Below are 16,593 nucleotides of genomic sequence, written 5' to 3' on the forward strand. Positions count from 1 at the left end.
ACCAACGAGCCACTGTATCTCTTGCTTCTGATTTTAGTTTCTAAGTGATATTGACCGAGCCTGCACCAGCCCTGTCTGCTAAACCTGTAGCTAGGAGTGGGAAAATCACGTCCCGAGAGTGTTTTTTCCTGCCCCGCGCGAACCAGCACCAGCCGGCCGTGGAATCCCACGACGCAGACACTGTGAGCTCAGGACTCACGCTTTCGGGACACGCAGAGGTCTGCGGACGCGAATGCAGAGAAACCATTTTTCTCTGAGCCGATTGAGGAGGGGGAGGCCCTGCCTCACCCCTTCGCGCCCCGTTCACCCCCACCTTTCCCGCCCCGCCGCGCCCAGTAACGCCTTGTCCCGTTCAACCCGTTACTGTCCGTTCTTGCTGGTTTCTGCCCGGTTCTGCACCGTCCTGTCCAGGTCCAGTCCTACCCTGCCCTGCCCCCCTCTGCCCCGTTCTGTCCCACCCCGCCGCGCCCTTCCCACGCGTTGCCACGCCTTGCCTCGTTCACCCGGGCGCTGTTGTCCTGCTCGCTCCTTGCCTACCCCGTCTTGTCCCGCTCTGCCCCGTCCTGCCCGGTCCTGCCTTGTCCTGCTCCACCCTGCCCGGTCCGGTCCAGTCCTGCCCTAGTCTGCCCTGTCCTGTCTTGCACGGGGTTCCGCGTCCCGGGCGCCACAGCTGTCATAGGTACCGCGCCGCCCGGATCCTGGACGCCAGCGGTGGGAGGCGGACTGGCGTCTCCTGACTCTGGCTTGAGCCAGGCCAGATGTGCTGAGTCCTGGTGCAGCTGCAAGCAATATGGTTCAGACTCACGGGAAAAAGCGGCCTCCACCGCACGACTCTCCAGAGGCCCGGGAAGTGTAGCCGGTGTAGGGACTGCCCTGGTAAAGTTGGGGGTGACAGGAGGTGACCCCCATGGCCAGGCACCAGAGGAAGAGGCAACTCCAGCCAATTTCAGTTACTATGGTTCCTTCCGTGAGCACGGACACACCCACATGTGCGCACACACATCTTGATGTCAAGAAGGGGAAACTGAGGCAGCAAAACCTGTCCCGGGAGAGGAGGGAGAAGATTATTTTCTCAGAGACTCCCCGAATTCCTTACAGCTGTGTGAGGTGTCTTTGGAGATTGGCTACAGCCTCCCACTTCCGCGGGTCTGAAGATGTGAGCTAGAAGGAAAAACCTCAAGCCGGCTGGAAGCATTTGTAAAGCATCTTGTTAGTCCACAGCCTGTTGTCACTGGCGCCTGCTTGGTCCAGCCTTGGGTTGGGCTCTGGGGACACCGATGAGTCTGGTCTGCATCCTGAACCCCTTGTCCAGTGGTGGCCACTCTGGCTGCCTTGCCCAGAGTTGTGGGCTGTTCTGTGAGCGGACTCAGTCAAGGCCCTGGTGAGCTGTGGTTCCTGCTAAAAGAGGCTGTGGCCTGGACACACACCCAGAACCTTTCATCCTCTGCTCAAAACCGCCTGTCCCCAGACCACTGCCTTCCTTCAGGGGCTCCCTCTGCCTGGGACTAGCCACCCAGCTACTTGCTTGCCACTGCTGGCTACCTGAGACTTGACCCCCGCACCCCCTCACACACACCCTGCTCAACTGACCCCCACACTCCACCTTGAACACTTAGGTTGTAGCTCCATTCAAACCTGGCCCTCTCCTCCAGGCTGCCCCAGCATCTCAGAAATTCCTAGCCTTGCCATTTCTGTTCCCTCTCTCCAGGTAACCTTCCTCCAGCTCTCCCCAGCCTTCCTGATTGATCTCTAGTCTCCTTGACGCCTGTGTCTCTCCTTAGAGGGCCTTCTCCCTAAGGAAAAGCCTTGGCCACGTCAGCAGGGGGGCTGGGTGTGGACGACCTATGAGGTATTTGTTGACTGAGTGGTATTTCTGCCCTTCTAGAAAAGCTGGAGCCAAAAGAATACATCACAATAGCTCAGAACTGAGGTGAGTCAGAAGTTCAAGGCTTTGTTTGCTGTCTCCGCTGGTGCAAAATGCCTGTCAGCCAGGAGACTTCTCAAGGAGGTGGTCACGGTAGGACTGGGACCCTTTAGGCAGAAGGGTGCCAGTCAGTGCTGGAGCAACCAGGGGGTGGGAAGGTGACTTTTCACACCAAAGTGCCCTGGCTGGGAAGCATCAGCCTGGCAGGGCAGGCTCTGAATGTCTCAGATGGCCAGGGTGAGGGATAGCAGAGCTGGGTGGCCTCTGAATCCTTCTCCAGGTTGTGTAGAGAAAAGAGATTCAAGATTTCGGTCAGGTGAGTGTGTGCTGGGAGTGTGCCCCCACTCGAGCCAGAAGACAGAGAGGAAATCATTTGCTGAAGGGCACCCCTCCAGGCAAATATGGGCTGCTGATGGGCTCTCTGAGTGATGTAAACATTCAGGTTCCTCAAGCCTTCCTACTCCACTCTGGGGAGGCCTGGAGACTTCACAGATGCAGAACTGTGATTGATACCATGCGCTTGACGGCGGTTGGAGAAGTGCATGAACCGGATCAAGCAGGGAATCATGGAGATTCTTGGCCCAGGAGCAGATGTGAAGGGGTAGAGAGGGGGAGGAAGAGAGAGGGCAGCTTCCCTCACAGGCCCCTCATTCACACTGTTCCTTCAGTACCCAACCCCATCATGGCATACGACTCAGAGGTAGGGCTAGCAGATTCCGAAGGGCTAGAGGCTTTGGAGCCAAAGGGAGAAAAAACCGGGGAGAGAATTGGTGAGGAGTGTAGCAAGCAGGGTGCTGAGGGGAGGGTGTAAGAGTGGGGAGAAGGAAAACAGCCCATCTGTGGTTCTCTTCCTCCTCTTCTTCTTCATCTTCTCCTTCACCACAAGCTGAGATCAAAGGTGATATTTTTACAGCAACTGAAATAGAAAACCGCTGGATGCGCGGTGGGAGGTGAGTGACCAGGACACAGGCCCCTTTATGCAGCCTGTGGCCGGAGTAAGCATCCTGCCCTCTTGCCGCAGGGAGTGGGGGACAGTGTGGCAGTGACCATCCCAGCTTGGGTTCAGGGAATCAGGAATAAAACAGGAATAAACCCAAGGTGTGGACTGCAGTTAGTGACGGTGGTAGCGTTCCAACCTAGCGCCTTCCACCCATGCAACCATCTTTGCCATAGTGTTGCATGGTCTGCCATGGCGGATGTCAGTGTGCAAGGCTTTGAGTTGTCCAGACATAGCCCTGGAGGAAGGATTGCTAGTGGCCCCTGTTTTATGGAAGAACCCAGCCCGGTATACAAGAGGGAAACAACCTAAGTTCTGTCCTGCAAGGAGTTGGGAAGAAATTCAGAATTAGGTGCTGTGGACTCATCAACACCCTTCACACTCACTGTCATCTCCCATGGCCTACTCATGCTCCAAATTACCCCCATTCGCACAGCCAAGTCCCCTAGAGCAGCAGGTCCCCAGACAGCGGCATTACCTGGAATTGCATATTCTCAGGTCCCATCCAGACTAATAAGAAGATTTGCCGGGAGTGGAACCCAGGTCTCCAGACTTCAGCAACCTGCCCCAGGGGTCCAACTGGAAGCTGAAGTTGAGACTCTGGTGCTGCACTGCCTCAGTTTCTACAAGGTTAAGCATAATAGTGGCTAACACACGGACCGGTTGTGAGCTTGGGCCAGGCATCCTTTTAGCCCTATACAAATATTAACTCAGTGGACCACACAGATGACCTCATGAGAAACTAAGGGGATGGAGGTGCACAGAGGCAGAGGAAACCAGCAGGTTTGCACAGCTAAAAAGCAGTCTGAGCTCTTCCCAGTCGGGTGGGACAAAGCCCCCAGTGGTGGATCACAGTCTGGGCATGGCTGAGAAAGTGGCATTGCAGGTGGCATTACCTCACCTGTGAGTGAGCCGATGACCCCTGCCAGGTCTCTGAGATCTGCTGCTTTGTCAAGACTGAGGCATGAGTCAGCTGCAACCCCAGCCTCAGCGGCTGGAACCCCGGGAATGACAGCTCCACCCTGCTCAAAGCACCATCCTGGGCTTTTGAAATGTCTCACTTTCTATAGTACACAGAGTGGGCTGTCGCGGGGAGCCGGAACTCTCTTCAAACCTCTGTTTCTTCTCCTATAAACAGAAGGATGGTAGTTGTAGATCCAGTAGGAACAGTGACGTTTGTCACACCCATAGGTGCACAGATCAGCAGACAGGCAAGTCAACCACCCCTCCTCCTCTCTGTCTTCTGGTCTCTTGGGGAAAATGCCAACTCCAAGTCCAGAAAAAGTTCAAAAGGAAAAACCAAGCTGCTCAGTGAGCCAAGTGCATTTGGCCTCCAGCCCCCTTGCTCTTCTTCCCACCTTCTGGGTACTGAGGCTCCAGAGAGGTTTTGGGGGTTAAAACAGAGGCGCCTGCTGCGTCCCAGCAGGAACTTGGTTACCTGTGTCGGAAAGCACTGGCCCTACCACACTGTACCACACCTCACCACACCACAGCACGCTGGCCAGGCCAGGCCAGGCTTCTGCAATCAGTGCTGTGTTTGAGGACCGGCTGTGTCCAGGCTGAGAACATCTGAAGCTCGTTAGCCGCCGGCTCCCTGGGGGTTGACCCCGCTTGGCTTGGCAAGAATTACCCCCAGTCAGAGATGGCGAAGGATGCAAACGAAGACCAGGTGAGGGGTGCCACGAAGGTGGGGGGTGAGGCAGCATCTCCAGAGGGGCCTCTGGGGACACAGGGGTAGGCGGAGCACAGGAGGCTAGGGGGAGAACCCCAGACCTGGTCCAGCTCCAGCCAAACGTGGCTCACCAGCTAGTTATACAGCCAGGGAGTAGGAGTTGGGTACTGTCTCTGGGCCTCAGTGGCCCCTTGTGTTCATCACTGGAAGAGGAGTAGGCAAAGTGTACACACAGGATTTGGCATTCTGAATTTTTGGGAGCCCCTGAGGTCTAGCTTAGTACTCCTGGGAGGTAAGCATTATGTAATTCGGTAGGGGGGATGTCAGAGGGAGGGAGCCGTGATTCCATTCAGCCCTGGATATCATAGGGAAGCCAAGAGGGGAAGGCCAGAAATTGACCCCATTGCTCAGAATTGTCAACTTGGGGTTTTCGGTGCCTGAGTGTGGCACAGATGATTAAGCTGGTCAGAGGCAGGACAGGCATGAATGGAACCTTCCAGAAGGAGGGCTTCCAGCAGGGTACATGATCCAGGAGCCAATGGCTTCTCTTCAGGACCCACACCCTACCCTTCTCTGCCATAGACCGCAGCCAACTTTCAGTGAAGACATTTTTATTATCGTGCCAGGGTGGGTTTTAAATGCTGTACACACATTAACTAACCTTTTCTCTGGGTGGCAGGTCCTCGTGACTGGAGTGTGGCCACTACTGGCAGTCCTGACACTGGTCTCTCTCAACACCTCACAGGTCAGGCAGGCTGGTCCCAACATTACCCTGACTTCAGGCAACCCCACCCCAGCCCCATTCCCTCTTGGGACCCACGTCTCTGAGAAGCTACGGCCTGGTGAGCCTGGACTCTGAGATTCACACACCCTGGTGACACAACCTCCTCACGGAGACCCGCTGAGGGCACTGGGGAGGACACATCTCCCAGACAGTACAGCTGGCCTTTGGGGCTAAGGGCAGTGTGTGACTTTTCCCGAGCCTTGGTTTTGCTCTGGATGCCCTGATCCTCAGTTGCTGCCTTCTGTCTTTAAACGGTGAGGGTCCCTCAAGCACAGGCTGCCGTGTGTCTCAGAACTGATAGACACAGTCAAAGCAGGACCACTCTAAACAGACCACTTGTTCAAACAAATCAAACACTTGATCACTTTCAAATATGAAAACTAACCAGAGGACAGTAGAAAATACAGACGGTTGTAAATATGAAAACATACCTTTGGTTAGTTTTCCTGATATGCCCCCCATTTCCCCTATCTTTTCTTGCTCCATCCCCCCCAGATCTAAACCACCCCCTCTCGACCCCAGCCATAATCAATAGCTCCCCTTTCTTTGCCAACAGCTGTTCCCTGAGGACCAATCCTTGACAGCAGATCCTGGAAGACTACCTTAGACCAGATTCTGGGAAGGTCTGGTGTCTTCAGGAACAGCAGAGTTTCCACCCAAACGGAACTGTTTCCGTGCAAGATATTATAAGAAATACTCTCGGCTGCTAATCCAAAGACTGTGTCCAGGACCCCTGCCTGCTCTGTGGATTGGCTGTGTGACCCTGCCCCTCCCTGAGCCTGTTTTCTCAATTGTAAAGGATTGGGCTCGATCAGGTGGTTTCTGCCTAGCCAGTCCCAGTCGCTCAGCCTTGGCATCTCAAGTAAGACTTACAGTCGGGCGGCAGGGCTGTCCTCCTGCTCTGAGGTTTGCCTGCGGGAGAGGCTCAGACCAGAGTGCCTGTGATGTGTATCAGGTCTGCATAGAGCCCCAGGAAGGCAGCCATCCAGGCCCCGTGGATACAGTGTGAGGTATCTTGAGGCAGCTCCTGCTGCCCTGCACCTGGCTTCTTCCTGGCTCAGGGGTCTGGTCCCAGGCTTGCCGATAGAGTCACCATCTGCCGCACGCTCACAAGCTCCGGAGATGAGTGGACCCTGGCCCAGCCATCCACACGAAGTGTCAGTAATGTTTCCCAGAGGGCCTTGGGGCTCATGTGGCGCTCACAAAGCCAAAGCCGTTTAAAAAATGAGCAATGTTTTTTTTTCTTTTTTCCATTTTGACTGAGATGTGGAATGTAAGCTAAGTCAGTGCAGGAATTTACACAGAAAATGAACAGGCTGGAGCCAAGACCCCAAGAAACCTCTAGTTTCTGTAGTCCTAATCACAATGGCAAAATCCAGAAGCTTGTCCCCTCCTTTCTTCAAACCACCCTGACTCTATTCCAGTTTCCTCTAACAACACCAAGGTTAGGGAAAATAGTGGCCATTAGGGTCCAGGCAGGCTCTCTCAACCTCAGCTAATACCTGTAAAACAAGCATAATAGTTCAACAGAACTCTGCCCCGAGACAGCACAATACCAGCCAAATATTCATCCATTCAACACTATTTACCAAACACCTTCTCTCTCCCAAGCATTGTCAAGAAACCTCTTGGAACTAGAATGCGATGGAGGAGACAGAGAATAGGCCAATCATGAAGGTGTCTCTAAGGCTGCTGTTACAACACCAGAGGTAATAAAGAGGCTTAATGTACTCATGATCTTAAATGCCCAAGATTTGATGGTAGCCACGTCTAGTCAGCTTCTGATGAGGGCTTTGTGTTTTATCTATTGATGGTGAAGAAATGGAAGACCAAGTGGGCACGTGCAGAAGGAAGCATGAGATGGGGCGGAGGGGGGGGGCTGATTTATCATCCACCTTGGAGAGACGGAACACCCTCTTGTGAGAACTGGTCTAATTTATTAGGAAAAACATTCGTCTGTTTATGAAGGTGGTGACCCACCTCCTAGTAACCTTCCCTATCAATACCATTGCAGTGGGAATCAGCCCTCTGACAGGCCCCTTTGTAGGGCACGTTATGCTCCAATACATCGGGTAGACTGTGTTCTGGGCTGTAAATGAAACTCCATCTGGAGGAGGGGCGGGGGACAGTCAGAGAGACAGTCAGAGGGACAGCCAGAGGGACAGTCAGGGGGACAGTCAGAGGAACAGCCAAAGGGACAGCCAGAGGAACAGTCAGGGGGACAGTCAGAGGAACAGCCAGAGGGACAACCAGAGGAACAGTCAGGGGGACAGTCAGAGGAACAGTCAGGGGGACAGTCAGGGATAGTTGGAGACAGTCAGGGGGACAGTCAGAGGAACAGTCAGGGGGACAGTCAGAGGGACAGTCAGGGGGACAGCTAGAGGGCCAGTCAGGGGGCCAGTCAGAGGAACAGCCAGAGGGACAACCAGAGGAACAGTCAGGGGGACAGCCAGAGGAACAGTCAGGGGGACAGTCAGGGACAGTTGGAGACAGTCAGGGGGACAGTCAGGGGGACAGTCAGGGGGACAGTCAGAGGAACAGTCAGGGGGACAGTCAGAGGAACAGCCAGAGGAACAGTCAGGGGGACAGTCAGAGGAACAGTCAGGGGGACAGTCAGGGACAGTTGGAGACAGTCAGGGGGACAGTCAGGGGGACAGTCAGAGGAACAGTCAGGGGGACAGTCAGGGGGACAGTCAGGGACAGTCAGGGGGACAGTCAGAGGAACAGTCAGGAGGACAGTCAGGGGGACAGCTAGAGGGCCAGTCAGGGGGACAGTCAGAGGAACAGCCAGAGGGACAGTCAGGGACAGTCGGAGACAGTCAGAGGGACAGTCAGGGGGACAGTCAGAGGAACAGTCAGGGGGACAGTCAGGGACAGTCGGAGACAGTCAGGGGGACAGTCAGGGGGACAGTCAGAGGAATAGCCAGAGGGACAGTCAGAGGGACAGCCAGAGGGACAGTCAGAGGGACAGTCAGGGGGACAGTCAGGGGGACAGTCAGGGGGACAGTCTGAGGACCTGACTGATGGATCAGACAATCACACCCATTTAGTTGACCCCACTCAGCAGCCTGCACTAGACACTTCTCATGGCCAGGGTATGGCACAGGGTGTGCCTGTCGACCGAGCCTGTGCCCTCTGAACATCACAGACGGGGTGTCAGAGGACTTTGCTCTAACTTTGTTGCTGACTAACCAGCCAGTCATGAGACCCAGGGAAAGGCCTGCTCTTCTCTGGGCTCAGTTTCCCTCTCATTAAGATGATAGAAAGGATTTCTGTACAACTTTGAATAAACTTAAGTGAATTATACACTTAACAAGATTTTATTTTCTTTTTGGAGACAGGGCTTCACGTTTCTCCTTCTGGTCTCCTCCAACTGGCTACAGAGCCAAAGACGACCTTGAACTTCTGATCTTCTTGCCTTTACCTCTTAAGTGCTGGGATTGCAGGTGTGTAGTGCTGGGGCTTGAACCCAGGGCTTAATGTCGACTAGGTAAGCATTCCACCAAATGAGCTACACCCCAGCCTCCCCCTCCATTTTTTTTTAACGTGATTGATTAGAGAAGACGGCCTAGACGGAGGTTGATATTTGGGGTGCCTCCGGCTCCCTGGGGCAGCCCTGACGCCCAGTGTTCCTCTAGTTCTGGCTCCGGTGATTGACCACAGCTGTTCCTGGTGTTCCAGCGAACTGTTCAACCCAACCTGGGTCCTGATGCAAGCCCAAGGGGGGGGGGGGGCGGGCAGAAACAGGAAGACAGGGTCTTGAGCCCTTCCTAAACATCTCAGAGTCTGTGGAAGTGATCAAAAGTTTTTTTTTAAAAGACATATTTACAACTTTCTGCCTCCATGTATACCCACATGCCAGAGGAGGGCGCCAGATCTCATTACAGATGGTTTAGAGCCACCATGTGGTTGGTGGGAATTGAACTCAGGACCTCTGGAAGAGCAGACAGTGCTCTTAACCACTGAGCCCATGATCAAAAGTTTTATGCCGTCCAGGCTGACCTCCAAGGACGAGGGTGGCCTTGAACTTCGAATCCTCCCGTTTCCACGTGTTGAGTGTTGTTAGCACTGTAAGACTGTACCAATCACACCTTGCTGATTACCCAATATTTTACATGGAAAAAGAATATTTGAGCCGGTTGGTAGTGGCACATGCCTTTAATCCCAGGCTCAGGAGGCCAGCCTGGTCTACAGAGCAAGTTCCTGGACAACCAGGACTGTTACACCGAGAAACCCTGTCTCGAAAAACAAAAACAATTTGAATACACATTTCTCCAAAGAAGATATAGAAACAGCCGATTATCATATAGATTGAGGCTCATTTGCATTTGTCATTGGGGAAATGCAAATCAGAACTACAGAGCAGAAGTGGGAAGCGGCTCAGTTGTTGAGTGCCTGGCTGGTATTCACACAACAGTCCTGAGTTTGATCCTCAGGGCAGCGTACCTGTAATCTTAGCACTTGGGAGGCCGAGGCCAGGAGGATCAGAAGTCCAAGGTCATTCTTGGCTCTGTGTTGAGGCTCGCTTGGGCTCCAGATGGCCCTGTCTCAGAATACAGTTTAAAAAGCAACGAGATTCCTCTTTACACTAAGACGGCTATAATAAAAACAACGGAAAACGGCAAGCTTTGTCAAGGCTGCTGAGAAATTGGATCTCTCCTGCATTGCTGATAGAAATGTGAAAAAAGACGGTTTGGCAGCTTTCCCAAAGTCCTGCAGAGTTACCGTATCATCTAGCAATTCCGTTCCTAGGTACATACACCAAAGAACCGAAGACATATATCTCCTACAGATGTTTGCACATGAACGTCCGTAGCGACATTATCTGTAATGGCCCAGAAGGGGAAACAGTCCAGGTGCCCACTCAGCTGCTGAACGGATAAACAGAAGGCAGGGTATCCGTGCGGTGGCGTGTGGCGGAGTGACATCCATCACATGAAGAAATGGAATGTCCACACGTGTGGCTACGTGGGGAAATTACAACATGAGCTCGAAGTGTCCAGTGGAGAAAAATCCATAAAGTTTTGTTTCAAAGAAAATAATGCTTTTAAGAGTTTGGGATGGTGACTCGTGTTGGGGAGTTGCTACTAACAAGTGTGGGGGGTCCCAGAGGATGGTGGGTGGAAGTGATGAGGAAGTCACGCATCAGTTTTTAACGGTAGTTGTATAGGTCTTGGGGAATGTTTAGCACACCAAGACTGGTGCCATCAAGTTAAAGAGAGGCGATTACAGTCCAGAGAGCAAGCAGTGACCTGAACCCAGAACTGCCCACATCCATCTCCACCTCCGACCATCAGTTCCTAGAGGATTGGATCCTTTGCTCCTGTAGGGAGAGCCTAGCCCAGCCACACAGAGAGCCTCAGGCAGGACTGCACCCACGGACAGAGGACAGAGACCCTCATTGGGTGAGACCCAGGGGAGGAGACCCGGGGAAATGCTCAGGACCTCCAATGAGCTCCCTTCCTCACCTGGTTCTTCTCTACCCCTGCTTTCTCAGCTTCACCTGGGAGGAAGCGCTGAGCTGAAAGCTCCTCCCAGATTTCACTTGTGCTACCCCAGGTAGATTGCTCAGTGTGTTCCTTCTGGGTCACATACTCTTCCTAGACCAGTTACGTAGCTAGAAATATAGAATTCTCTAGAAAACCTGGCCTTCTGTCATGGTCCTGGGCTCTGTGGCTGGCACTTCTCCTCAGCCCAACACTCAGAAGAGGAGGGTGGGTAGGAGGTGGGGTACCTTTGTCAACAGAAACAAGAGGAAGGCAACACAATCGCCACCTCCTGCCCTGGGTATCGAGGGCACTGCCGATTACACTACCAGCCAGAGAAGAAGGTAGTTATGGTGTTTGGAGGGCAAGGGATCTTGGCTTAAGATCCAGGGTTGTTTTTTGTTTTTTTGTTTTTTTTGTTTTTGTTTTTGTTTTTTTGCTTTCTGGCTGGGTGTAAGTGAGCAATGGCTCTTGAGCCTCAGTTTTCTGAACTGCAGTATAAAATTGATTTCCATACAGTTGAAAACAGTGGAGGTCAGTGGGCAGTGGTGGCATACGTTAATCCCAGTACTCAGGAGGCAGAGGCAGGCAGATCTCTGTGAGTTTGAGGCCAGTCTGGTCTACAAAGTGAGTTCTGGGACAGCCAGAACTGTTACACAGAGAAATCCTGACTTGGGAGAGAGAGAGAGAGAGAGAGAGAGAGAGAGAGAGAGAGAGAGGCTGGTATAGAAGAGGGCATGGCTAAGGGCCATGGCTACTTATGCTGGGGGGGGGGTGGGGTTCATATTCCCTCACAGGTGAGAAGCTGGGGATTCTGGGAAAATGCTTCAGACAATGGGAGCTTCCCGGTGATAGCAGCAAGTGGAACTACCTACCTGTCCTGAGCTCTGTGGGTTCCAAAAACGAAGTAGATTGCTGACAGCCCAGTGCCTCCCCAACCTTCTGGGTGACTGGTCTGGCAATCTGCCCTTTCTGAGCTCAGTGCCCCCTCAGCCAGAGAGAGTTGCTGAGTGGCAACCCAGGGCTCTTGCTCATTTAAGGCTCCTGTGAATTTGACAGTATCACCGCCTCACCCCAGATAGCCTTTGTTTTGCAGAGGGACCAAGCAGCCCTCACCACAGTTACACACATCTGGTTTTTTGTAAGGCAGTGAGCTGGGCATGGGTCCTCACAGGTGATTGGCCTATTCTGTTCTCAATGTGTCTACGGACTGCCTGGACCAGGCTCATTGCGGCTCTGATTGCCCCTGTGACCTAAGCACGTCACTGCAACCCCCTGGAGCTCCATGAACCCCAACTGTAAGGAATGGGATTATACCTGAGGGTAAGAGCCTGAAGCTAGGCCCACAGCCCTGAAGGAGAGGCCCAACCCCCATGCTTGAGCTACAGCTGGTGACATCACCCCACCTCCTCCTGTTTCCCCAGCAACTGGGGTGCCGGTGGAGGATCCCCAGAGGGCCAGACCGTCTGGATTTCCTTGCATACAACTGTGCCTCATCCACATTTGCACAATTAAATTGTCAATCTGGGTTAAGTGCTGTCTGCTGACGGCTGTCAGCCTCTCTCTGGCTCAAATCACCGAGTCCTGGGCGAATGTCTTGGCCAATCCTCAGTTCTAGGGACAGAGAGGGTGGGAGTGAGAGGGAGGAAGCCTAGATTCCAGCCCAGCTAAAGTCACGCATCTGCCACTGGTCTAGGGCATGTCACTTCTCCTGCCTGGCCTGTGTCTCCCCATCTTAAGAATGGGACTAATCATGTCTACCTAGCACTCATTCCTCTCAAAGCAGTCTGAAGGCTCACAGGGGCCTGTAACCGTGGCAGAGTTCAGAAACTGTGAACTCTTAGGACGGTGGAGGCACACGCCTCTTCCCAGCACTTGGGAGGCAGAGCAGGCGCAGCTCTGAGTTCGAGGACAGCTTGGTCTACACAGTGAGTTCAAGGACAGTCAGGGCTACACAGAGAAACCCTGTCTCAAAATAAAACAAAAAATAAACAAACAAAACAAAACAAAAAACAAAAAAAAAGGGAAAAAAAAGAAAAAGTTAAGGTTAGCCCATACTCTAATCTACCCTTCCCCACCATGTAGGTAAGGTTAGCCCACACTCTGATCTACCCTTTCTCCACCATGTAGGTAAGGTTAGCTCACATTCTGATTTATTGGTCTATCCTTCTCTCTGGCTGCATTTTTGACTTCCCCACTTCTTCCCATCAGGAAGCCTAAAGATACAGAGTGAAGGGTCTAGGCTAGAAGGCCAAGAGCCTGCTTCCCACAAGTGTGGCCATCTGTAGCAGCTGTCCCATGCCTTCCTCAGGTACAAGACTCTCGGACCTGCCTGCTCCAGACCAGAGGCCAGCTGTACCTGACCTTGCCCCTCTGTCTGGAGACCTCCCTGTCTCCTGTGGCTGGCCCGCAGGACGGAAGGACTCCCACTCCTCTTCAGACAGACTGGCAGCTTGAGCTATGGATTCGCCCTTCCCTGACACCATGCTTCCCCATCTTGTCTGTAACTCCCCCATACCCCGATGGCCACCCCTCTCCCACTAGCCCGCTGACAGCTCCTCTCCCACCTACACACAAACCAGCAAGTTTCCCATCTGGAATAGTTTATGTACCTGGCAGAAGAGGAACTTGCCTTTATCAGGGAGCCGCTACGGCCCCGCATTTCACATCCATCATCTAGCCTAGGCCCTATTACACCCCTAGGTGGTAAAACTCATTCCCATTTTCCAGCTGAGACCCAAGACTCAGGCACAAGGGTGAGCCATACGGAGACAGCTGGCATGGCCGAAGTTCAGAACATGGCAGAGCCCCCCAGGCTTAGGCCCTAGTGAACATACTGGTTGTGTGGCGATTGAGGCACATGACCATTTAAATACTTGCCGTTAGCAAAATTGTGCTACTTTGCCAAGGTCAGAGACCCCTGTGATACCCCAATGTTGTCCCATTGTAAAGGGGATCCTAGGAAGAGAGCCAGCGTCTTCAGCACTTACGGGGCTTTGCTCTGGAGGGGATGAGGGTCCTATTGCAGACAGAGCCATCCCATAATAGTAGAGATTGCATTGAACAGTGGAAGGTGGGGAATCCTGCCTCTGGGATTGGTGAGCAAGGCTGGCTGAGGGATGTTGACTCTTTCACGTGGCACTGTGGAGGAACTGATCCTGTCTGACTCTGATGTCACACACACAGGGATGCAGCAGGGGCTGAGACAAAGGCACCACTTATCCCATGTCCCGTGTCCCTCTCGGACTTCTGACCACCTTAGGGCTATGAGAGTGGCTCACTTCTGAGATGCTGAGACTGGGAAGTAACATTATGTAATAACTGCATATTTTGGCTTGCTAACTGTGTATTTGTGTGTGTGTGTGTGTGGTGTGTGTGCACACAGAGGCCACTACGTGTCACTCTGCCCTGTTCCTTTGCATCAGGGTCTCTCATTTGAACCTAGGCTGGCAGCCAGCAAACCTCAGCAGTCCTCCTGTCTTAGTTCCCAACAGCTGAGTTAGAGACGCATGCTACCCACCCAGCTTTATACACGGATGCTGAGGATTTGAACTCATATCCTTAATCCTCTTACCTGCTGCACTATCTTCAGCCCCATCTTTTCATTCTTAGTGTGTTCATCTCATGTAGCCCAGTGCCCACCCCTGTCCCTGGGAGCTGAGAGGGAACCTTCGAGGACTTGAGGCCTGACAGAACTCCAGCTTGCCTTGGTCACACTAGACAAACAGTAATGAGCCAGCCCAGATCAAGAGTGGAAGGACAGACTTCTGTGGCAGAGTGTGTAAGTCAGCCTTCTCGTGGATGTGATAGCTGAGAAAACAATGTCAGGGAGGAGAGGCTTCCTTCAGCTCTAGCCTGTGCCTTGGCTCTGCATCTTCCAGTTGGTCCCAGGTTGTGACACTGGCTCACATTCCAAGGAGGGGAATAGAAGCTGGATGACAGAAGAAACTGCACCCAGATGCATGCTTGGTGGCTCCCTGCTCCTTGGTTCTCTTCTGGTCCTTCCCAGCATCCTCTTACCGGCTGTCACTTAAAGGAAACATGACCCAAGCAGTCAACCAGCCCTTTCTCTGGGACTGACACAGAATCAGGAGAGGAAAGGCTTCAGGCTGTCACAGCAAGGGCCAGGCTCAAGTTGGGTGGCTTCGGTGAAGAGAATGAAGGTACAGCTCTTCCTCCAGGCCACTGGCTGCTCCTGCAGTGGCCCAAGTCTCTTGCAGGTGCACTAGCTGAGGTTCGGTTTCTCTCCTGGAGTTTACAGAGGCCTGAGGAACACCAAGGCCACTCAACAATGGGAACTGAAAGCAGCCCTTCAGAAGTGACGCCTCAGCAGACATGACCTGTGGTGTTTCCTTATGTGCACCCAGGAAAGCAGCCTCTCTCCACCCTCTCCCTGGGTGCTGTAGAATAACAACACCTCCCCTGCGGCCCTGAAGGAGGAGGAGGAGGGGGAGGACAGGCCCCTCCCAGGCGGTGAGTAGAACCAGGTTTGCCGGTCTCTTGCACAACCTCTCTGCAAGCCTGGGGCTTGGTGGGCTCACATGCAGAGAGCCAGGGCTGTGCCTGAGACAGAGGACAGGCCTGGGAGGTGCAGTGCAGTGGCTCACACTGCAGTAAAGGCATACACAAGCCCTTTCTATCCATTATCCTCCAGAAGCTTTAGGGGGAGGTTTGTGTTTTCTGTGGTGCAAATGATAAAGGCAAGGAACTTGGTGGCTGAACCACTTCCTCAGAGTTCCCCAGTGGGCAAGCATAGGAAAGTGTGAGCGCCAGGCCTCGGGGCTTTGGCAACACAATGGTTACTTAGTAGCCTCCCTTTGCCTAGGGTTTAGGCTCCAGGCATGCTAAGCCTAGGGCAGGTGGCAGCCAGACTAGACCCTTCTGCTCAAATCAATGCTCCTTCGCCCCCAGACAAGCCTTTCTCAATTCAACAGAGACTAGATTGTCAGCAAGGCAGAGCAGGACACCTCTGCATCCCTCTGGGAAATGATAGCAAGGGTTTCTGTCAGTTTCATCTAGGGTTAAGATCAGGAATCCCTGGGTATCAGGAGAGAGAGAGAGAGAGAGTAGCTGCAGTGTAAGCTTTCCTTCCTCTCTCCATCCCTCCCTTTCTTCTCTCCCCTCCCTCCCCTCTTTTGCTATAGATCAGAATTAGGACTTGGGTTCTCGGGCCAGAGGACTCTGGAGGTTACCTAGCTCAACTCTCACCCACGGCTAGGGCTCAGAGAGAGCAAATTGCTTATCTCAGAGCAAACCAGTGCTGAGTTCACTGTAACTAGCTCTCCTGGCCCCTACCTAGGGGTTCCTGGAAGCAGCCATCTGGCCCCCACCATCCCCACCAAGCCTTCAGGGAAGGAAGCAGAAGTGAGTGGAGGGGGCCAGCGGTGGTGGGGGTTCAGCATGGCAGAAAGAACTACAGTTAGTGCCTCCCTGGGTAAGACACTTGCAGGGTGGGGCTGGAAAAGTGTGACCGGAAGGAAGCCCTCTGAAATGCTATCTTGACTTACTAGATAGCTAGTATCTCCCTGGTGACTGAGAGAGGCAGGGTGAGTGAGTGCTCCCAGCAGCAAGGGTGTGATACCTTGTCCTGCTCTGCCTTGCCAGGGCAACAGTCTTGTTCCCACTGAATTAGAGCCCAAGCCCTAGGTGTCCAGTACAGGCCTGGCAGAGAAGGACTCTTGGGGAAAGTTAGACAGAGAAGGGGGATAGAAAGAGTAGATAAAAAGTTAA

At 53.2% G+C, this 16,593-nt stretch overlaps 1 non-coding gene across 1 annotated transcript in view; it reads right to left on the reverse strand.

Annotated features, from left to right (window-relative positions):
• Trnap-agg overlaps positions 1 to 11 on the reverse strand; it is a 72-nt gene extending 61 nt beyond the window's left edge. Inside the window, exon 1 of the tRNA in view lies at positions 1 to 11. This exon is cut by the window's left edge and continues 61 nt beyond it. This is a non-coding gene — a tRNA (tRNA-Pro).
• Positions 12 to 16,593: the final 16,582 nt, after the last annotated feature.

This window comes from Microtus oregoni, unplaced genomic scaffold (assembly GCF_018167655.1).
Source record: "Microtus oregoni isolate MIOR12 unplaced genomic scaffold, Mior012 000018F_ref0000195, whole genome shotgun sequence".
Taxonomy (NCBI): domain Eukaryota; kingdom Metazoa; phylum Chordata; class Mammalia; order Rodentia; family Cricetidae; genus Microtus; species Microtus oregoni.